Below are 24,388 nucleotides of genomic sequence, written 5' to 3'. Positions count from 1 at the left end.
GATTTCATATGAAGATTTTCCCGTTTCCAATGAAATCTTCACAGTTATCCGAATATCCACATGCACATTCTACAAATAGAGTGTTTCCAAATTGCTGTATCAAAAGATAGGTTGAACTCTGATAGTTAAGGACACACAACACAAAGAAGTTTCTGAGAATGCTTCTGTCTAGATTTTATATGAAGATATTCCCGTTTCCAAATTGCTATATCAAAAGATAGGTTGAAATCTGACAGTTGAGGACACACATCACAAAGAAGTTTCTGAGAATGCTTCTGTCTAGATTTTATATGAAGATATTCCCGTTTCCATCGAAATCGTTAGAGCTATCCAAATATCCACTAGAGATTCGACAAAAGGGTGTTTCCAAACTGCACTATCAAAAGAAAGGTTGAAATCTGTTAGTTGAGGACACACATCACAAAGAAGTTTCTCAGAATGCTTCTGTCTAGATTTTATATGAAGACATTCCCGTTTACAATGAAATCGTTAGAGCTATCCAAATATCACTTGCAGATTCTACAAAAAGAGTGTTTCAAACTGCTGTATGAGAAGAAAGGTTAAACTCTGTTAGTTGAGGACACTCTTCCAAAGAATTTTCCAAGAATGCTTCTGTTTGGATTTGATATGAAGATATTCCCGTTTCCAATGAAATCTTCACAGTTATCCAAATATCCACTTGCACTTTCTACAAAAAGAGTGCTTCCAAACTGCTGTGTCAAAAGAAAGTTTCAACTGCGTTAGATGAGGACACATATCCAAAATTTGTTTCTCAGAATGATTCTGTGTAGATTTCATGGGAAGATATTTCCTTTTTCACCATAGGCCTGAATACGCTTGAAATGTCCTCTTGCAGATAGTACAGAAAGAGTGTTTCAAACCTCCTCTATGAAAGAGAATGTTCAGCTCCGTGACTTGAATGCAGATATCACAAAGTTGTTTCTGAGAGTGCTTCTGTCTAGATTTTAGAAGAGGATATTCCCGTTTCCAACAAAATCGTTAGAGCAATCCAAATATCCACATAGAGATTCTACAAAAAGAGTGTTTCCAAACTGTTCTATCAAAAGAAAGGCTGAAATCTGTTAGCTGAGGACACAAATCAGAAAAAGTTTCAGAGAATCCTTCTGTCTGGATTTCATATGAAGATTTTCCCGTTTCCAATGAAATCTTCACAGTTATCCGAATATCCACCTGCACATTCTACAATAGAGTGTTTCCAAATTGCTGTATCAAAAGAAAGGTTGAACTCTGATAGTTAAGGACACACATCACAAAGAAGTTTCTGAGAATGCTTCTGTCTAGATTTTATATGAAGATATTCCCGTTTCCAAAATGCTGAATCAAAAGATAGGTTGAACTCTGATAGTTGAGGACACACATCACAAAGAAGTTTCTGAGAATGCTTCTGTCTAGATTTTATATGAAGATATTCCCGTTTCCAAACTGCTCTATCAAAAGAAAGGTTGAAATCTGTTAGTTGAGGACACACATCACATAGAAGTTTCTGAGAATGCTTCTGTCTAGATTTTATATGAATATATTCCCGTTTCCAATGAAATCGTTAGGGCTATCCAAATATCACTTGCAGATTCTACAAAAAGAGTGTTTCAAACTGATGTATGAGAAGAAAGGTTAAACTCTGTTAGTTGAGGACACACTTCCAAAGTATTTTCCGAGAATCCTTCTGTTTGGATTTGATATGAAGATATTCCCGTTTCCAACGAAATCTTCACAGCTTTCCAAATATCCACTTGCACTTTCTACAAAAAGAGTGTTTCCAAACTGCTGTATCAAAAGAAAGTTTCAACTGCTTTAGATGAGGACACACATCCAAAATTTGTTTCTCAGAATGATTCTGTCTAGATTTCATGGGAAGATATTTCCTTTTTCACCATAGGCCTGAATACTCTTGAAATGTCCTCTTGCAGATAGTTCAGAAAGAGTGTTTCAAACCTGCTCTATGAAAGAGAATGTTCAGCTCCGTGACTTGAATGCAGATATCACAAAGTTGTTTCTGAGAGTGCTTCTGTCTAGATTTTAGAAGAGGATATTCCCGTTTCCAACAAAATCGTTAGAGCTATCCAAATATCCACATAGAGATTCAACAAAAAGAGTGTTTCCAAACTGTTCTATCAAAAGAAAGGCTGAAATCTGTTAGTTGAGGACACACATCACAAAAAGTTTCAGAGAATCCTTCTGTCTGGATTTCATATGAAGATTTTCCCGTTTCCAATGAAATCTTCACAGTTATCCGAATATCCACCTGCGCATTCTACAAATAGAGTGTTTCCAAATTGCTGTATCAAAAGATAGGTTGAACTCTGATAGTTAAGGACACACATCACAAAGAAGTTTCTGAGAATGCTTCTGTCTAGATTTTATATGAAGATATTCCCGTTTCCAAATTGCTGTATCAAAAGATAGGTTGAACTTTTTAAGTTCAGGATACACATCCCAAATTTGTCTCTGAGAAGGATTCTGTCTAGATTTTGTGGGAAGACATTTCCATATTCACCGTAGGCCTGAATGCACTCGAAATGTCCACTTGCAGATAGTACAGAAAGAGTGTTTCAAACCTGCTCTATGAAAGGGTGTGTTCAGCTCTGTGACTTGAATGCAGATATCACAAAGTTGTTTCTGAGAGTGCTTCTGTCTAGATTTTAGATGAAGTTATTCCCGTTTCCAACGAAATCGTTAGAGCTATCCAAATATCCACTCGCAGATTCTACAAAAAGAGTGTTTCCAAACTGCTGTATGAGAAGAAAGGTTGAACTCTGTTAGTTGAGGACACACTTCCGAAGAAGTTTCCGAGAATGCTTCTGTTTGGATTTTATATGAAGATATTCCCGTTTCCAACGAAATCTTCACAGTTATCCAAATATCCACTTGCACTTTCTACAAAAAGAGTGTTTCCAAACTACTGTATGAAAAGAAGGTTCAACTCCGTTAGTTGATGACACACATCCCATATAAGTTTCTGAGAATGCTTCTGTCTAGATCTTATGGGAAGATATTTCGGTTTTCACCATTGGTCTGAAAGCACTTGCAATGTCCACTTGCAGATAGCACAGAAAGAGTGTTACAATCCTAATCTATGAAAGGGAATGTTCAGCTCTATGACTTGAATGCAGATATCAAAAAGTTGTTTCTGAGAGTGCTTCTGTCTAGAATTTAGATGAAGATATTCCCGTTTCCAATGAAATCGTTAGAGCTATCCTAATATCCACTTAGAGATTCCACAAAAAGTGTGCTTTCATACTGCTCTATCAAAAGAAAGGTTGAACTCTGTTAGTTGAGGACACACATCACAAGGAGTTTCTGAGAATGCTTCTGTCTGGATTTTATATGAAGATATTCCCGTTTCCAAAGAAATCTTCACAGTTATCCAAATATCCACTTGCAGATTCTACAAAAAGATTGTTTCCAAATTGCTGTATCAAGAGAAATGTTGAACTCTGTAAGTTGAGGACACACATCACAAAGAAGTTTCTGAGAATGCTTCTGTCTAGATTTTATATGAAGATATTCCCGTTTCCAACGAAATCTTCACAGTTATCCAAATATCCACTTGCAGATTCTACAAAAAGAGTGTTTCCAACTTGCAGTATCAAAAGAAAGGTTGAAGTCTGTTAGTTGAGGACACACATCACAAAAAGTTTCAGAGAATCCTTCTGTTTGGATTTCATATGAAGATTTTCCCGTTTCCAATGAAATCTTCACAGTTATCCGAATATCCACCTGCACATTCTACAAATAGAGTCTTTCCAAATTGCTGTATCAAAAGAGAGGTTGAACTCTGATAGTTAAGGACGCACATCACAAAGAAGTTTCTGATAATGCTTCTGTCTAGATTTTATATGAAGATAATCCCGTTTCCAAATTGTTATATCAAAAGATAGGTTGAACTCTGATAGTTGAGGACACACATCACAAAGAAGTTTCTGAGAATGCTTCTGTCTAGATTTTATATGAAGATATTCCCGGTTAGAAAGAAATCTTCACAGTTATCCAAATATCCACTTGCAGATTCTACAAAAAGAGTGTTGCAAAATTGCTGTATCAAAAGAAAGGTTGAACTCTGTTAATTGAGGACACACATCACAAAGAAGTTTCTGAGAATGCTTCTCTCTAGATTTTATATGAAGATATTCCCGTTTCCAATGAAATCTTAACAGTTATCCAAATATCCACTTGCAGATTCTACAAAAAGAGTGTTTCCAAACTGCTGTATCAAAAGAAAGTTTGAACTCTGTTAGTTGAGGACACACATCACAGAGAAGTTTCTGAGAATGCTTCTGTATAGATTTTATATGAAGTTATTCCCGTTTCCAACGAAATCTTCACAGTTATCCAAATATCCGCTTAGAGATTCTACAAAAAGAGTGTTCCCAAACTGCTCTATCAAAAGAAAGGTTGAACTCTGTTACTTGAGGACACACATCACAAAGAAGTTTCTGAGAATGCTTCTGCCCAGATTTTATATGATGATATTCCCGTTTCCAACAAAATCGTTACAGCTATCCAAATATCCACTTACAGGTTCTCCAAAAAGACTGTTTCCAAACTGCTCTGTCAAAAGAAAGGTTGAATTCTGTTAGTTGAGGACACACATCACAAAGAAGTTTCTCAGAATGCTTCTGTCTGGAATTCATATGAAGAAATTCCCGTTTCCAATGAATCTTCACAGTTATCAAATTATCCACTTGCAGATTCTACAAAAAGTGTGTTTCCAAACTGCTGTATCAAAAGAAAGGTTGAACTCTGTTAGTTGAGGACACACATCACAAAGAAGTTTCTGAGAATGCTTCTGTCTAGATTTTACATGAAGATATTCCCGTTTCCAGAGAAATCTCCACAGTTATCCAAATATCCGCCTGCAGATTCTACAAAAAGGGTGTTTCCAAAGTGCTGTATCAAAGGAAAGGTTCAACTCTGTTAGTTGAGGGCACACTCCCCAAATTTGTTTCTCACAATTCTTCTTTCTAGATTTTATGGGAAGATATTTCCTTTTTCACCAAAGGCCTGAAAGCGCTTTTAATGTCCACTTGCAGATAGTACAGAAAGAGTGTTTCAAAACTGCTCTATGAAACGGAATGTCCAGCTCTGTGACTTGCATGCAGATATCACAAAATTATTTCGGAGAGTGCTTCTGTATAGGTTTTAGATGAAGATCTTCCCGTTTCCAATGAAATTGTTAGAGCTATCCAAATATCCACTTACAGATTCTACACAAAGAGTGTTTCCAAACTGCTCTATCAAAAGAAAGGTTTAACTCTGTTAGTTGAGGACACACACCACGAAGAAGTTTCTGAGAATCCTTCTGTCTGGATTTTATATGAAGATATTCCCGTTTCCAATGAAATCTTCACAGTTATCCAAATATCCACTTAGAGATTCTACAAAAAAAGTGTTCCCAAACTGCTCTATCAAAAGAAAGGTTGAACTCTGTTACTTGAGGACACACATCACAAAGAAGGTTCCGAGAAGGCTTCTGCCCAGATTTTATATGAAGATATTCCCGTTTCCAACGAAATCATTACAGCTATCCAGATATCCACTTAGAGATTCTACAAAAAGTTTGTTTCCAAACTGCTCTATCAAAACAAATGTTGAACTCTGTTAGTTGAGGACACACATCGCAAAGAAGTTTCTGAGAATGCTTTTGTCTGGATTTCATATGAAGATATTCCCGTTTCCAATGAAATCTTCACATTTATCCAAATATCCACTTGCACATTCTACAAAAAGAGTGCTTTCAAACTGCTCTATCAAAAGAAAGGCTGAACTCTGTTAGTTGAGGACACACATCACAAAGAAGTTTCTCAGAATGCTTCTGTCTGGATTTTATATGAAGATATTCCCGTTTCCAACGAAATCTTCACAGTTATCCAAATATCCACTTGCAGATTCTACAAAAAGAGAGTTTCCAAACTGCTGTATCAAAAGAAAGGTTGAACTGCGTTAGTTGAGGATACACATCCCAAATTTGTTTCTGAGAAGGCTTCTGTCTAGATTGTATATGAATATATTCCCTTTTCCATCAAAATCGTTAGAGCTATCCAAATATCCACTTAGAGATTCGACAAAAAGTGTGTTTCCTAACTGCTCAATCAAAAGGAAGGTTGAAATATGATAGCTGAGGACACACATCACAAAGAAGTTTCTGAGAATGCTTCTGTCTAGATTTTATATGAAGATATTCCCGTTTCCAATGAAATCGTTAGAGCTATCCAAATATCCACTTACAGATTCTACAACAAGAGTGTTTCCAAACTGCTCTGTGAAAAGAAAGGTTGAACTCTGTTAGTTGAGGACACGCATCACAAAGCGGTTTCTCAGAATGCTTCTGTCTGGATTTTATATGAAGATATTCCCGTTTCCAACGAAATCTTCACAGTTTTGCAAATATCCACTTGCAGATTCTACAAAAACAGTGTTTCCAAATTACTGTATCAAAAGAGAGGTTGATCTTTGTTAGTTGAGGATACACATCCCAAATTTGTTTCTGAGAATAATTCTGTCTAGATTTTATGGGAAGGTATTTCCTTTTTCACCATAGGCCTGAATGTGCTCGAAATGTCCACTTGCAGATAGTACAGAAAGAGTGTTTCAAACCTGCTCTATGCAAGGGTATGTTCAGCTCTGTGACTTGAATGCAGATATCACAAAGTTGTTTCTGAGGGTGCTTCTGTCTAGATATTAGATGAAGATATTCCCGTTTCCAATGAAATCGATAGAGCTATCCAAATATCCACTTAGAGATTCTACAAAAAGAGTGTTTCCAAACTGCTCTATCAAAAGAAAGGTTGAACTCTGTTAGTTTAGGACACACATCACAAAGAAGTTTCTGAGAATGTTTCTGTCAGTATTTTATATGAAGATATTCCCGTTTCCTACGAAATCTTCACAGTTATCCAACTATCCACTTGCAGATTATTCAAAAAGAGTGCTTCCAAACTGCTGTATGAAAAGAAAGGTTCAACTCTGTTAGTTGAGGACACACATCACAAAGAAGTTTCTGAGAATGCTTATGTTTGGATTTTATATGAGGATATTCCCATTTCCAACTAAATCTTCACAGTTATTCAAATATCCACTTGCACTTTCTACAAAAAGAGTGTTTCCAAACTGCTGTATGAAAAGAAAGGTTCAAGTCTTTCAGTTGATGACACACATCCCAAATAAGTTTCTGAGAATGCTTCTGTCTACATTTTATTTGAAGATACTTCCGTTTTCACAATAGGCCTGAAAGCGCTTGAAATCTCCACATGCACATAGAACAGAAAGGGTGTTACTATCCTGCTCTGTAAAAGGGAATGTTCAGCTCTGTGAATTGAATGCAGATATCACAAAGTTGTTTCTGAGAGTGCTTCTGTCTAGATTTTAGATGAAGATATTCCCGTTTCCAATGAAATCTTTAGAGCTATCATAATATCCACTTAGAGATTCCACACAAAGAGTGTTTCCAAACTGCTCTATCAAAAGAAAGGGTGAAATCTGTTAGTTGAGGACACACATCACAAAGAAGTTTCAGAGAATGCTTCTGTTTAGATTTTATATGAAGATAATCCCGTTTCCAATGAAATCATTAGAGCTATCCAAATATCCCCTTGCAGATTCTACAAAAAGAGTGTTTCCAAACTGCTGTATGAAAAGAAAGCTTCAACTGTGTTAGTTGAGGACACACATCCAAAATTGGTTTCTCAGAATGATTCTGTCTAGATTTCATGGGAAGATATTTCCTTTTTCACCATAGGCCTGAATGCGCTTGAAATGTCCACTTGCAGATAGTACAGAAAGAGTGTTTCAAACCTGCTCTATGAAAGGGAATGTTCAGCTCCGTGACTTGAATGCAGATATCACAAAGTTGTTTCTCAGATTGCTTCTGTCTAGGTTTTAGATGAGGATATTCCCGTTTCCAACGAAATCGTTAGAGCTTTCCAAATATCCACTTAGAGATTCCACAAAAAGAGTGTTTCCAAACTCTTCTTTCAAAAGAAAAGGTGAAATCTGTTAGTTGAGGACACACATAACAAAAAGTTTCAGAGAATCCTTCTGTCTGGATTTTATATGAAGATATTCCCGTTTCCAATGAAATCGTCACAGTTATCTGAATATCCACCTGCACATTCTACAAATAGAGTGTTTCCAAATTTGTGTATCAAAAGAAAGGTTGAAATCTGATAGCTGAGGACACACGTCACAAAGAAGTTTCTGAGAATGCTTCTGTCTAGATTTTATATGAAGATATTCCCGTTTCCAAATTGCTGTATCAAAAGATAGCTTGAACTCTGATAGTTGAGGACACACATCACAAAGACGTTTCTGAGAATGCTTCTGTCAAGATTTTATATGAAGGTATTCCCGTTTCCATTGAAATCGTTAGAGCTATCCAAATATCCACTTAGAGATTCGACAAAAAGAGTGTTTCCAAACTGCTCTATCAAAAGAAAGGTTGAAATCTGTTAGTTGTGGACACACATCACAAAGAAGTTTCCGAGAAGGCTTCTGCCCAGATTTTATATGAAGATATTCCCGTTTCCAACGAAATCATTACAGCTATCCAGATATCCACTTAGAGATTCTACAAAAAGTTTGTTTCCAAACTGCTCTATCAAAAGAAATGTTGAACTCTGTTAGTTGAGGACACACATCACAAAGAAGTTTCTGAGAATGCTTTTGTCTGGATTTCATATGAAGATATTCCCTTTTCCAATGAAATCTTCACATTTATCCAAATATCCACTTGCACATTCTACAAAAAGAGTCCTTTCAAACTGCTCTATCAAAAGAAAGGTTGAACTCTGTTAGTTGAGGACACACATCACAAAGAAGTTTCTCAGAATGCTTCTGTCTGGATTTTATATGATGATATTCCCGTTACCAATGAAATCTTCACAGTTATCCAATTATCCACTTGCAGATTCTACAAAATGTGTGTTTCCAAACTCCTGTATCAAAAGAAAGGTTCAACTGTATTAGTTGAGGACACACATCCCAAATTTGTTTCTGAGAATGATTCTGTCTAGATTTCCTGGGAAGATATTTCCTTTTTCACCATATGTCTGAATGCGCATGAAAAGTCCACTTGAAGATAGTACAGGAAGAGTGTTACAAACCTACTCCATGAAAGAGAATTTTCAGCTCTGTGACTTGAATACAGGAATCACAAACTTGTTTCTGAGAGTGATTCTGTCCAGATTTTCAATGAAGATATTCCCGTTTCCAACAAAATCTTCACATTTATCCAAATATCCTCTTGCAGATTCTACAAAAAGAGTGTTTCCAAACTGCTGTATCAAAAGAAAGGTTGAACTGCGTTAGTTGAGGATACACAACCCAAATTTGTTTCTGAGAAGGCTTCTGTCTAGATTGTATATGAATATATTCCCTTTTCCATCGAAATCGTTACAGCTATCCAAATATCCACTTAGAGATTCGACAAAAAGTGCGTTTCCAAACTGCTCCATCAAAAGAAAGGTTGAAATATGATAGTTGAGGACACACATCACAAAGAAGTTTCTGAGAATGCTTCTGTCTAGATTTTATATGAAGATATTCCCGTTTCCAATGAATTCGTTAGAGCTATCCAAATATCCACTTACAGATTCTACAACAAGAGTGTTTCCAAACTGCTCTGTGAAAAGAAAGGTTGAACTCTGTTAGTTGAGGACACGCATCACAAAGCAGTTTCTGAGAATGCTTCTGCCTGGATATTATATGAAGATATTCCCGTTTCCAAGGAAATCTTCACAGTTTTGCAAATATCCACTTGCAGATCCTACAAAAAAAGTGTTTCCAAATTACTGTATCAAAAGAAAGGTTGCTCTTTGTTAGTTGAGGATACACATCCCAAATTTGTTTCTGAGAATGATTCTGTCTAGATTTTATGGGAAGGTATTTCCTTTTTCACCGTAGGCCTGAATGTGCTCGAAATGTCCACTTGCAGATAGTACAGAAAGAGTGTTTTAAACCTGCTCTATGCAAGGGTATGTTCAGCTCTGTGACTTGAATGCAGATATCACAAAGTTGTTTCTGAGAGTGCTTCTGTCTAGGTATTAGATGAAGATATTCCGGTTTCCAATGAAATCGATAGAGCTATGCAAATATCCACTTACAGATTCTACAAAAAGAGTGTTTCCAAACTGCTCTATCAAAAGAAAGGTTGAACTCTGTTAGTTGAGGACACACATCACAAAGAAGTTTCTGAGAATGCTTCTGCCCAGATTGTATATGAAATTATTCCCGTTTCCAACCGAATCATTAGAGCTATCCAAATATCCACTTATAGGTTCTACAAAAAGAGTTTTTCCAAACTGCTCTATCAAAAGAAAGGTTGAACTCTGTTAGTGGAGGACACACATCTCAAAGATGTTTCTCAGAATGCTTCTGTCTGGATTTTATATGAAGATATTCCCGTTTCCAACGAAATCTTCACAGTTATACAAATATCCACTTGCAGATTCTAAAAAAAGTGTGTTTCCAAACTGCTGTATCAAAAGAAAGTTTTAATTCTGTCAGTTGAGGACACTCATGACAAAGAAGTTTCTGAGAATGCATCTGTCTAGATTTTATATGAAGATATTCCCGTTTCCAGCGAAATCTTCACAGTTATCCAAATATCCACATGCAGATTCTACAAAAAGAGTGTTTCCAAAATGCTGTATCAAAAGAAAGGTTCCACTCCGTTAGTTGAGGGCACACATCCCAAATTTGTTTCTCAGAATTTTTCTCTCTAGATTTTATGGGAAGATATTTCCTTTTTCACCATAGGCCTGAAAGCGCTTGAAATGTCCACTTGCAGATAGTACAGAAAGGGTGCTTCAAACCTGCTCTATGAAAGGGAATGTCCAGCATTGTGACTTGAATGCAGATATCAAAAGTTGTTTCTGAGAATTCTTCTGTCTACATTTAAGATGAAGATATTCCCGTTTCCAATGAAATCGTTAGAGCTATCCAAATATCCACTTACAGATTCTACACAAAGAGTGTTTCCAAACTGCTCTATCAAAAGAAAGGTTGAACTCTGTTAGTTGAGGACACACATCACAAAGAAGTTTCTGAGAATGCTTCTGTCTAGATTTTACATGAAGATATTCCCGTTTCCAATGAAATCTTCACAGTTATCCAAGTATCCACTTGCAGATTCTACAAAAAGAGTGCTTCCAAATTGCTATATCAAAAGAAAGGTTGAACTCTGTTACTTGAGGACACACATCACAAAGAAGTTTCTGAGAATGCTTCTGTCTAGATTTTACATGAAGATATTCCCTTTTCCAATGAAATCTTCACAGTTATCCAAATATCCAGTTGCAGATTCTACAAAAAGAGTGTTTCCTAACAGCTGTATGAAAACAAAGGTTAAACTCTGTTAGTTGAGGACACACATCACAAAGAAGTTTCTGAGAATGCTTCTGTCCAGATTTTATATGATGATATACCCGTTTCCAATGAAATCGTTAGAGCTATCCAAATATCCACTTAGAGATTCTACAAAAAGTGCGTTTCCAAACTGCTCTATCAAAAGAAATGTTGAACTCTGTTAGTTGAGGGCACACATCACAAAGAAGATTCTGAGAATGCTTGTGTCTAGATTTTATATGAAGATATTGCCGTTTCCAACGAAATCGTTAGAGCTATCCAAATATACACTTACAGATTCTACAAAAAGAGTGTCTCCAAACTGCCCTGTCAAAAGAAAGGCTTTACTGTGTGTGTTGAGGACACACATCACAAAGAAGTTTCTGAGAATGCTTCAGTCTGGATTTTATATGAAGATATTCCCCTTTCCTATGAAATCTTCACAGATATCCAAATTTCCACTTGCAGATTCTACAAAAAGAGAGTTTCCAAACTGCTGTATGAGAAGAAAAGTTGAAATCTGTTAGTTGAGGACACACATCACAAAGAAGTTTCTGAGAATGCTTCTGTTTGGATTTTATTTGAAGATATTCCCGTTTCCAACGAAATCTTCTCAGTTATCCAAATATCCACTTGCACTTTCCACAAAAAGAGTGTTTCCAAACTACTGTATGAAAAGAAACGTTCTACTGTGTTAGTTGATGTCACACATCCCGATTAAGTTTCTAAGAATGCTTCTGTCTACATTTTATGGGAAGATATTTCCGTTTTCACCATAGGCCTGAATGCACTTGAAATGTCCACTTGCATATAGTACAGAAAGAGGGTTACAATCCTGCTCTATGAAAGGGAATGTTCAGCTCCGTGACTTGAATGCAGATATCACAAAGTTGTTTCTGAGAGTGCTTCTGTCTAGATTTTAGATGAAGATATTCCCGTTTCCAATGAAATCGTTAGAGCTTTCCAAATATCCACTTACAGACCCTACAGAAAGAGGGTTTCAAACCTGCTCTATGAAAGGGAATGTCCAGCTCTTTGACTTGAATGCAGATATCACAAAGTTCTTTCTGAGAGTGCTTCTGTCTAGATTTTAGATGAAGATATTCCCGTTTCCAATGAAATCGTTAGAGCTATCCAAATATACACTTACAGACTCTACACAAAGAGTGTTTCCAAGCTGCTCTATCAAAAGAAAAGTTGAACTCTGTTAGTTGAGGACACACATCACAAAGAAGTTTCTGAGAAAGCTTTTGTCTGGATTTTATATGAAGATATTCCCATTTGCAACGAAATCTTCACAGTTATCCAAATATCCAATTGCAGATTCTACAAAAGAGTGTTTCCAAATTGCTATATCAAAAAAAAGGTTGAACTCTGTTACTTGAGGACACACATCACAAAGAAGTTTTTGAGAATGCTTCTGTCTTGATTTTATATGAAGATATTCCCGTTTCCAATGAAATCTTCTCAGTTATCCAAAAATCCACTTTCAGATTCTACAAAAAGAGTGTTTCCAAACTGCTGTATGAGAAGAAAGGTTGAACTCTGTTAGTTGAGGACACACATCATGAAGAAGTTTCTGAGAATGCTTCTGTCTAGATTTTATGGGAACATATTTCCGTTTTCACCGTAGGCCTGAAAGCGCTTGAAATGTCCACTTGCAGATAGTACAGAAAGAGTGTTACAATCCTGCTCTATGAAAGGGAATGTTCAGCTCCGTGATTTGAATGCAGATATCACAAAGTTGTTTCTGAGAGTGCTTCTGTCTAGATTTCAGATGAGGATATTCCCGTTTCCAACGAAATCGTTACAGCTATCCAAATATCCACTTAGAGATTCTGCAAAAAGAGTGTTTTCAAATTGCTGTATCAAAAGAAAGGTTGACCTCTGTTAGTTCAGGACACACATCAGAAAGAAGTTTCTGAGAATGCTTCTGTCTAGATTTTATATGAAGATATTCCCGTTTCCAACGAAATCTTCACAGTTATCCAAATATCCACTTGCACATTCTACAAAAAGGGTGTTTACAAACTGCTGCATCAAAAGAAAGTTTCAATTCTGTTAGCTGAGGACACACATACAAAATTTGTTTCTGAGAATGCTTCTGTCTAGATTTTATGGGAAGATATTTCCTTTTTCAAGGTAGGCCTGAAAGCGCTTGAAATGTCCACTTGCAGATAGTACAGAAAGAGTGTTTCAAACCTGCTCTATGAAAGGGAATGTCCAGCTCTGTGACTTGAATGGAGATATCACAAAGTTGTTTCTGTGACTGCTTCTGTCTAGATTTTAGATGAAGATATTCCCGTTTCCAACGAAATCGTTAGAGCTATCCAAAAATCCACTTAGAAATTCTCCACAAAGAGTGTTTCCAAACTGCTCAATCAAAAGAAAGGTTGAAATGTGTTAGTTGAGGACACACATCACGAAGAAGTTTATGAGAATGCTACTCTCTAGATTTTATATGAAGATAGTTCCGTTTCCAATGAAATCGTTAGAGCTATCCAAATATCCACTTACAGATTCTACCAAAAGAGTGTTTCCAAACTGCTCTGTCAAAAGAAAGGTTGAACTCCGTTAGTTGAGGACACACATCACAAAGCAGTTTCTGAGAATGCTTGTATCTGTATTTTACATGAAGATATTCTCATTTCCAACGAAATCTTCACAGTTATCCAAATATCCTCTTGCACATTCCACAGAAAGAGAGTTTCCAAACTGCTGTATCAAAAGAAAGGTTCAACTGTGTTAGTTGAGGACACTCATGCAAAATTTGTTTCTGAGAATGATTCTGTCTACATTTCATGGGAAGATATTTCCTTTTTCACCATAGGCCAGAATGCGCTTGAAATGTCCACTTGCAGATAGTACAGAAAGAGTGTTTCAAACCTGCTCTATGAAAGGGAATGTTCAGCTCCGTGACTTGAATGCAGATATCACAAAGTTATTTCTGAGAGTGCTTCTGTCTAGATTTCAGATGATGATATTCCCGTTTCCAACGAAATCATTAGAGCTATCCAAATATCCACTTAGAGATTCTACAAAAAGAGTGTTTCCAAACTGATCTATCAAAAGAAAGGCTGAAATCTGTTAGTTGAGGACACACATCACAAAAAGTTTCAGAGAATCCTTCTGTCTGGATTTTATATGAAGATATTCCCGTTTCCAAAGAAATCTTCACAGTTATCCGAATATCCACCTGCACATTCTACAAATAAAGTGTTTCCAAATTGCTGTATCAAAAGATAGGTTGAACTGTGTTAGTTGAGGACACACAACACAAAGAAGTTTCTGAGAATGCTTCTGTCTAGATTTTATATGAAGATATTCCCGTTTCCAAATTGCTGTATCAAAATATAGGTTGAACTGAGATAGTTGAGTACACACATCACAAAGAAGTTTCTGAGAATGTTTCTGTCTAGATTTCATATGAAGATATTCCCGTTTCGAATTAAATCATTACAGCTATCAAAATAGCCACTTACAGTTTCTACAAAAACAGTGTTTCCAATCTGCTCTATCACAAGAAAGGTTGAACTCTGTTAGTTGAGGACACACATCTCAAAGATGTTTCTGAGAATGCTTCTATCTGGATTTTATATGAAGATATTCCCATTTCCAATGAAATCTTCACAGTTATCCAAATATCCTCTTGCAGATTCTACAAAAAGTGTGTTTCCAAATTGCTCCATCAAAAGAAAGTTTGAACTCTGTTACTTGAGGACACACATCACAAAGAAGTTTCTGAGAATGCTTCTGTTTAGATTTTATGTGAAGATATTCCTGTTTCCAAGGAAATCTTCACAGTTATCCAAGTATCCACTTGCAGCTTCCACAAGAAGTTTGTTTCCAAACTTCTGTATGAAACGAAAGGTTGAACTCTGTTCGTTGAGGACACACATCCCAAATTTGTTTCTGTGAGTGCTTCTGTCTAGATTTTATGGGAAGATATTTCCTTTTTCACCATAGGCCTGAAAGCACTTGAAATGTCCACCTGCAGATAGTACAGAAAGAGTGTTACAATCCTGCTCTATGAAAGGGAGTTTTCAACTCTGTGACTTGAATGCAGATACCACCAAGTTCTTTCTGAGAGTGCTTCTGTCTAGATTTTAGATGAAGATATTTCCGTTTCCAACAAAATCGTTAGAGGTAACCAAATATCCACTTAGAGATTCTACAAAAAGAGTGTTTCCAAACTGCTCTATCAAAAGAAAGGTTGAACTCTGTTACTTCAGGACACACATCACAAAGAAGTTTCTGAGAATGCTTCTGTCTACATCTTATATCAAGATATTCCCGTTTCCAAAGAAATCGTTAGAACTATCCAAATATCCACTTAGAGATTCTACAAAAAGACTGTTTCCAAACTGTTCTATCAAAAGAAAGGATGAACTCTGTTAGTTGACGACACAGATCACAAAAATTTCTGAGAATCCTTCTGTCTGGATTTTATATGACGATATTCCCATTTCCAACGAAATTTTCACAGTTATCCAAATATCCACTTGCACATAATACAAAAAGAGTGTTTCCAAATTCCTGTATCAAAAGAAAGGTTGAACTCTGTTAGTTGAGGACACACATCCCAAATTTGTTTCTGAGAATGATTCTGTCTAGAGTTTATTTGAAGATATTCCCGTTCCCTACGAAATCTTCACAGTTATCCAAATATACACTTGCAGAATATACAAAAAGGGTTTTTCAAAACTGCTGTATCAAAAGAAAGGTTCAACTCTGTTTGTTGGGGACACACAACCCAAATTTGTTTCTGAGAATGATTCTGTCTAGATTTTATGGGGAGATACTTCCTTTTTCACCATAGGCCTGAAAGCGCTTGTAATGCCCTTTTGCAGATAGTACAGAAAGAGTGTTTCAAACCTGCTCTATGAAAGGGAATGTTCAGCTCTGTGACCTGAATGCAGATATCACAAAGTTGTTTCTGAGAGTGTTTCTGTCTAGATTTTCTATGAAGATATTCCCGATTCCAAAGAAATCGTTAGAGCTATCCAAATATCCACTTAGACATTCTACAAAAACAGTGTTTCCAAACTACTCTATCAAAAGAAAGGTTGAACTCTGTTAGATGAGGACACACATCACAAAGAAGATACTGAGAATGCTTCTGTCTACATTTTATATGAAGATATTAAGGTTTCCAACGAAATCATTAGAGCTATCCAAATATGCAATTACAGATTCTACAAAAAGAGTGTTTCCAAACTGCCCTGTCAAAAGAATGGTTTAACTCTCTTAGTTGAGGATACACATCACAAAGAAGTTTCTATGAATGCTTCTGTCAAGATTTTAGATGAAGATATTCCCGTTTCCAACGAAATCTACACAGTTACCCAAATATCCACTTGCAGATTCTACAAAAAGAGTGTTTCCAAATTGCTGTATCAAAAGAAAGGTTGAACTCTGTTAGTTGAGGACAAGCATCACGAAGAAGTTTCTGAGAATGCTTCTGCTAGATTTAAATGAAAATATTCCCGTTTCCAACAAAATCTTCACAGTTATCCAAATATCCACTTGCAGATTCTACAAAAAGAGTGTTTCCAAATTGCTGTATCAAAAGAAATGTTGAACTCTGCTAGTTGAGGACATACATCACAAAGAAGTTTCTGAGAATGCTTCTGTCTAGATTTTATATGAAGATATTACCGTTTCCAACGAAATCTTCACTGTTATCCAAATATCCACTTGCAGCTTCTACAAAAAGAGTGTTTCCAAATTGCTGTATCAAAAGAAAGGTTGAATTCTGTTATTTGAGGACACTCATCACAAAGAAGTTTCTGAGAATGCTTCTGTCTAGATTTTATATGAAGATATTCCCGTTTCCAACGAAATCTTCACAGTTATCCAAATATCCACTTGCACATTCTAAAAAAAGAGTGTTTCCAAACTGCTGTATTAAAAGAAAGGTTCAACTCTGTTAGTTGATGACACACATCCAAAATTTGTTTCTGAAAATGATTCTGTCTAGATTTCAAAGGAAGATATTTCCTTTTTTCACCATAGGTCTGAATGCGCTTGAAATGTCCACTTGCAGATAGTACAGAAAGATTTTTTTAAACCTGCTCTATGAAAGGGAATGTTCAGCTCCGTGACATGAATGCAGATATCACAAAGTTGTTTCTGAGAGTGCTTCTGTCTAGGTTTTAGATGAGGATATTACCGTTTCCAACAAAATCGTTAGAGCTATCCAAATACCCACTTAGAGATTCTAAAAAAAGAGTGTTTCCAAAATGCCCTATCAAAAGAAAGGTTGAACTCTATTAGTTGAGGACACACAACACAAAGGAGATTCTGAGAATGCTTCTGTCTCGATTTTATATGAAGATATTCCCGTTTCCAACGAAATCTTCACAGTTATCCAAATGTCCACTGGCAGATTCTACAAAAAGAGTGTTTCCAAATTGCTGTATGAAAAGAAAGGTTGAACTCTGTTAGTTGAGGACACACATCACAAAGAAGTTTCTGGCAATGCTTCTGTCTACATTTTATATGAAGATATTTCCGTTTCCAACGAAATCTTCACAGTTGTCCGAATATCAACTCAGAGATTCTACAAAAACAGTGTTTCCATACTGCTGTATCAAAAGAAAGGTTCAACTCTGTTAGTTGAGGATACAAATCCCAAATTTGTTTCTGAGAATGATTCTCTCTAGATTTTATGGGAAGATATTTCCTTTTTCACCATAGGTCTGAATGCGCTTGAAAAGTCTACTTGAAGATAGCACAGGAAGAGTGTTTCAAACCTGCTCTATGAAAGGGAATTTTCAGCTCCGTGACTTGAATACAGGAATCGCAAACTTGTTTCTGAGAGTGCTTCTGTCTAGATTTTAGATGATGATATTCCCGTTTCCAATGAAATCATTAGAGCTATCCAAATATCCACTTAGGTATTCTACAAAAAGAGTGTTTCCAAACTGCTCTATCAAAAGAAAGGTTGAACTCTGTTAGTTGAGGACACACATCACAAAGATGTTTCTGAGAATGCTTCTGTCTAGATTTAAATGAAAATATTCCCGTTTCCAACGAAATCTTCACTGTTATCCAAATATCCACTTGCAGATCCTACAAAAAGAGTGTTTCCAAATTGCTGTATCAAAAGAAAGGATGAACTCTGTTAGTTGAGGACACACATCAAAAAGAAGTTTCTGAGAATGCTTCTGTCTAGATTTTATATGAAGTTCTTCCCGTTTCCAACGAAATCTTCACAGTTATCCAAATATCCACTTAGAGATACTACAAAAAGAGTGTTTCCAAATTGCTGTATCAAAAGAAAGGTTCAACAATGTTAGTTGAGGACACACATCACAAATTAGTTTCTGAGAATGCTTCTGTCTAGATTTTATATGAAGATATTCCCGTTTCCAACGAAATCTTCACAGTTATCCAAATATCCACTTGCAGATTCTACAAAAAGGGTGCTTCCAAACTGCTTTATCAAATTAAAGGTTCAACTTTGTTACTTGAGGACACACATCCCAAGTTTCTTTCTCAGAATTCTTCTGTCTAGATTTTATGGGAAGATAATTCCTTTTTCACCATAGGCCTGAAAGCGCTTGAAATGTCCAGTTGCAGACAGTACAGAAAGAGAGTTTCAAACCTGCTCTATGAAAGGGAATGTCCAACTCTGTGACTTGAATGCAGATATCACAAAGTTGTCTCCGACACTGCTTCTGTCTAGATATAAATGAAGATATTCCCGTTTCCAATGAAATCGTTAGAGCTATCCAAATATCCACTTTCAGATTATACACAAAGAGTGTTTCCAAACTGCTCTATCAAAAGAAAGGTTGAACTCTGTTACTTGAGGACACACATCACAAAGAAGTTTCTGAGAATGCTTCTGTCTAGATTTTATAGGAAGATATTCCCGTTTCCTATGAAATCTTCACAGTTATCCAAATATCCACTTGCAGATTCTACAAAAAGACTGTTTCCAAACTGCTGAATGAAAAGAAAGGTTGAAATCTGTTAGTTGAGGACACACATCACAAAGAAGTTTCTGAGAATGCTACTGTATAGATTTTATATGAATTTATTCCCGTTTCCAACGAAATCTTCACAGTTATCCAAATATCCACTTACAGATTCTACAAAAAGAGTGTTCCCAAACTGCTCTATCAAAAGAAAGGTTGAACTCTGTTAGTTGAGGACACACATCACAAACAAGTTTCTGAGAATGCTTCCGTATAGATTTTATATGAAGATTTTCCCGTTTCCTATGAAATCTCCACAGTTATCCAAATATCCACTTGCAGATTCTACAAAAAGACTGTTTCCAAACTGCTGAATGAAAAGAAAGGTTGAAATCTGTTAGTTGAGGACACACATCACAAAGAAGTTTCTGAGAATGCTTCTGTATAGATTTTATATGAAGTTATTCCCGTTTCCAATGAAATCTTCACAGTTATCCAAATATCCACTTAGACATTCTACAAAAAGAGTGTTCCCAAACTGCTCTATCAAAAGAAAGGTTGAACTCTGTTAGTTGAGGACACACATCACAAACAAGTTTCTGCTTCTGTATAGATTTTATATGAAGATATTCCCGTTTCCAACGAAATCGTCAGAGCTATCCAAATATCCAATTACCGGTTCTACAAAAAGAGTGTTTCCACACTGCTCTATCAAAAGAAAAGTTGAACTCTGTTAGTTGAGGACACACATCACAAAGAAGTTGCTCAGAATGCTTCTGTCTGGATTTTATATGAAGATATTCCCGTTTCCAACGAAACCTTCACAGTTATCCAAATATCCACTTGCAGATTCTACGAAAAGTGTGTTTCCAAACTGCTGTATCAAAAGAAAGGTTGAACTCAGTTACTTGAGGACGCAAATCACAAAGAAGTTTCTGAGAATGCATCTGTCTAGATTTTATGTGAAGATATTCCCGTTTCCAGCGAAATCTCCACAGTTACCCAAATATCGACTTAACATACTACAAAAAGGGTTTTTCCAAACTGCTGTATCAAAAGAAAGGTTCAAATCTGTTAGTTGAGGATACACATCCCAAAGTTGTTTCTCAGAATTCTTCTGTCTAGATTTTATGGGAAGATATTTCCTTTTTCACCCTAGGCCAGAAAGCGCTTGAAATGTCCACTTGCAGATAGTACAGAAAGAGTGTTTCAAACCTGCTCTATGAAAGGGAATGTCCAGCTCCGTGACTTGAATGCAGATATCACAAAGTTGTTTCTGAGAGTGCTTCTGTCTAGATTTAAGGTGAAGATATTTCCGTTTCCAACGAAATCGTTAGAGCTATCCAAATATCAACTTAGAGATTCTACACAAAGAGTGTTTCCAAACTGCTCTATCAAAAGAAATGTTGAACTCTGTTAGTTGAGGACAAACATCACAACGAAGTTTCTGAGAAGGCTTCTGTCTGGATTTTATATGAAGATATTCCCGTTTACAACGAAATCTTCACTGTTATCCAAGTACCCACTTGCAGATTCTACAAAAAGAGTGTTTCCAAATTGCTATGTGAAAAGAAAGCTTGAACTCTGTTAGTTGAGGAAACACATCCCAAAGAAGTTTCTGAGAATGCTTCTGTCTAGATTTTATATGAAGATATTCCCGTTTCCTATGAAATCTTCACAGTTATCCAAATATCCACTTGCAGATTCCACAAAAAGACTGTTTCCAAACTGCTGAATGAAAAGAAATTTGAAATCTGTTAGTTGAGGACACACATCACAAAGAAGTTTCTGAGAATGCTTCTGTATTGATTTTATATGAAGTTATTCCCGTTTCCAACAAAATCTTCACAGTTATCCAAATATCCACTTAGAGATACTACAAAAAGAGTGTTTCCAAACTGCTCTATCAAAAGAAAGGTTGAACTCTGTTAGTTGAGGACACACATCACAAACAAGTTTCTGAGAATGCTTCTGTATAGATTTTATATGAAGATATTCCCGTTTCCAACGAAATCGTTAGAGTTATCCAAATATCCAATTACAGGTTCTACAAAAAGAGTGTTTCCGAACTGCTCTATCAAAAGAAAGGTTGAACTCTGCTACTTGAGGACACACATCACAAAGAAGTTTCTGAGAATGCTTCTGCCCAGATTTTACATGAAGATATTCCCGTTTCCAACGAAATTGTTAGAACTATCCAAATATCCAATTACAGGTTCTACAAAAAGAGTGTTTCCAAACTGCTCTATCAAAAGAATGTTTGAACTCTGTTAGGTGAGGACACACATCACCAAGAAGTTTCTGAGAATGCTTCTGTCTGGATTTTATACGATGATATTAACGTTTCCAAAGAAATCTTCACAGTTATCCAAATATCCAATTGCAGATTCTACAAAAAGTGTGTTTCCAAACTGCTGTATCAAAAGAAACGTTCAACTCAGTTAGTTGAGGATACAGATCCCAAATTTTTTTTCTGAGAATGCTTCTGTCTAGATTTTATGGGAAGATATTTCCTTTTACACCATAGTCCTGAAAGCGCTTGAAATGTCCACTTGCAAATAGTACAGAAAGAGTGTTTCAATCCTCCTCTATGAAAGGGAATGTTCAGCTCTGTGACTTGAATGCAGATATCACAAAGTTGTTTCTGAGAGTCCTTCTGTCTAGATTTTAGATGAAGATATTCCCGTTTCAAAAGAAATCGTTAGAGCTATCCAAACACCCACTTAGAGATTCTACAAAAAGGGTGTTTCCAAACTGCTCTATCCAAAGAATGTTGAACTCTATTAGTTGAGGACATACATAACAAAGAAGTTTCTGAGAATGCCTCTGACTGGATTTTATATGAAGATATTCCCATTTCAAACGAAATCTTCACATTTATCCAAATATCCACTTGCACATTCTACAAAAAGAGTGTTTCCAAATTGCTGTATCAAAAGAAAGGTTGAACTCTGTTAGTTGAGGACACACATCCCAAATTTGTTTCTGAGAATGATTCTCTCTTGACTTTATATGAAGATATTCCCGTTCCCTACGAAATCTTTACAGTTATCCAAATATGCACTTGCACATTCTTCAAAAAGAGTTTTTCAAATCTGCTGTATCAAAAGAAAGGTTCAACTCAGTTAGTTGAGGACACATATCCCAAATTTGCTTCTGAGAATCATTCTGTCTAGATTTTATGGGGAGATATTTCCTTTTTCACCATAGGCCTGAATGCGCTTGTAATGTCCACTTGCAGAAAGTACAGAAAGAGTGTTTCAAACATGCTCTATGAAAGGGAATGTTCAGCTCCGTGACCTGAATGCAGATATCACAAAGTTGTTTCTGAGAGAGCTTCTGTCTAGATTTTCAGTTAAGATATTCCCGTTTCCAAAGAAATCGTAAGAGCTATTCAAATATCCACTTAGAGATTCTACAAAAAGCGTGTTTCCAAACTGCTCAATCAAAAGAAAGGTTCAACTCTGTTAATTGAGGACAAACATCACGAAGAAGTTTCTGAGAATGCTTCTGTCTGGATTTTATATGAAGATATACCCGTTTCCAACGAAATCATCACAGTTGTCCAAATAGCCACTTGCAGATTCTACAAAAAGAGTGTTTCCAAACTGCTCTATCAAAAGAATGTTGAAATCTGTTAGTTGAGGACACACATCAAAAAGAAGTTTCTGAGAATGTTTCTGTCTCGATTTTATATGAAGATATTCTCGTTTCCAACGAAATCTTTAGAGCTATCCAAATATCCACTTACAGCTTCTACAAAAAGAGTGTTTCCAAACTGCTCTATCAAAAGAAAGGTTGAACTCTGTTAGTTGAGGACACACATCAAAAAGAAGTTTCTGAGAATGTTTCTGTCTCGATTTTATATGAAGATATTCTCGTTTCCAACGAAATCTTTAGAGCTATCCAAATATCCACTTACAGCTTCTACAAAAAGAGTGTTTCCAAACTGCTCTATCAAAAGAAGGGTTGAACTCTGTTAGTTGAGGACACACATCTCAAAGAAGTTTCTGAGAATGCTTCTTTCTGTATTTTATATGAAGATATTCCCGTTTCCAACGAAATCTTCACAATTATCCAAATATCCACTTGCAGATTCCACAAAAAGAGTGTTTCCAAATTGCTGCATCAAAAGAAAGGTTGAACTCTCTTAGTTGAGGACACACATCACAAAGATGTTTCTGAGAATGCTTCTGTCTAGATTTTATAGGAAGATATTTCCTTTTTCACCATAGGCCTGAAAGCACTTGAAATGTCCACTTGCAGATAGTACAGAAAGAGTGTTTCAATCCTGCTCTATGAAAGGGAATGTTCAGCTCTGTGACTTGAAAGCAGATATCTCAAAGTTGTTTCTGAGAGTGCTTCTGTCTAAATTTTAGTTGAAGTTATTGCCGTTTCCAACGAAATCGTTACAGCTATCCAAATATCCACTTACAGATTCTACAAAAAGAGTGTTTCCAAACTACTCTGTCAAAAGAAAGGTTGAACTCTGTTACCTGAGGACACACATCACAAAGAAGTTTCTGAGAATGCTTCTGTCCAGATTTTATATGAAGATTTTCCCGTTTCCAACGAAATCGTTAGAGCTATCCAAATATCCACTTGCAGTTTCTACAAAAAGAGTGTTTCCAAAATGCTGTATGAAAAGAAAGGATTAACTCTGTTAGTTGAGGACACACATCCCAAATTTGTTTCTGAGAATGCTTCTGCCTAGATTTTATGGGAAGATATTTCCTTTTTCAGCATAGGCCTGAAAGTGATTGAAATGTCCACTTGCAGATAGTACAGAAAGAGTGTTTCAATCCTCCCCTATGAAAGGGAATGTTCAGCTCTGTGACTTGAACGCAGATATCACAAAGTTGTTTCTGAGAGTGCATCTGTCTATATTTTAGATGAAGATATTCCCTTTTCCAACGAAGTCGTTAGAGCTATCCAAATATCCACTTAGAGATTCTACAAAAAGTGTTTTTCCAAACTGCTCTATCAAAAAAAGGTTGAACTCTGTTACTTGAGGACACACATCACAAAGAAGTTTCTGAGAATGCTTCCCACTGGATTTTATATGAAAATATTCCCGTTTCCAACGAAATCTTCACAGTTAT

The sequence above is a fragment of the Gorilla gorilla genome, chromosome X (genome assembly GCF_029281585.2).
Source record: "Gorilla gorilla gorilla isolate KB3781 chromosome X, NHGRI_mGorGor1-v2.1_pri, whole genome shotgun sequence".
Classification (NCBI taxonomy): Eukaryota; Metazoa; Chordata; class Mammalia; order Primates; family Hominidae; genus Gorilla; species Gorilla gorilla.
This window is presented reverse-complemented; position numbering follows the sequence as displayed.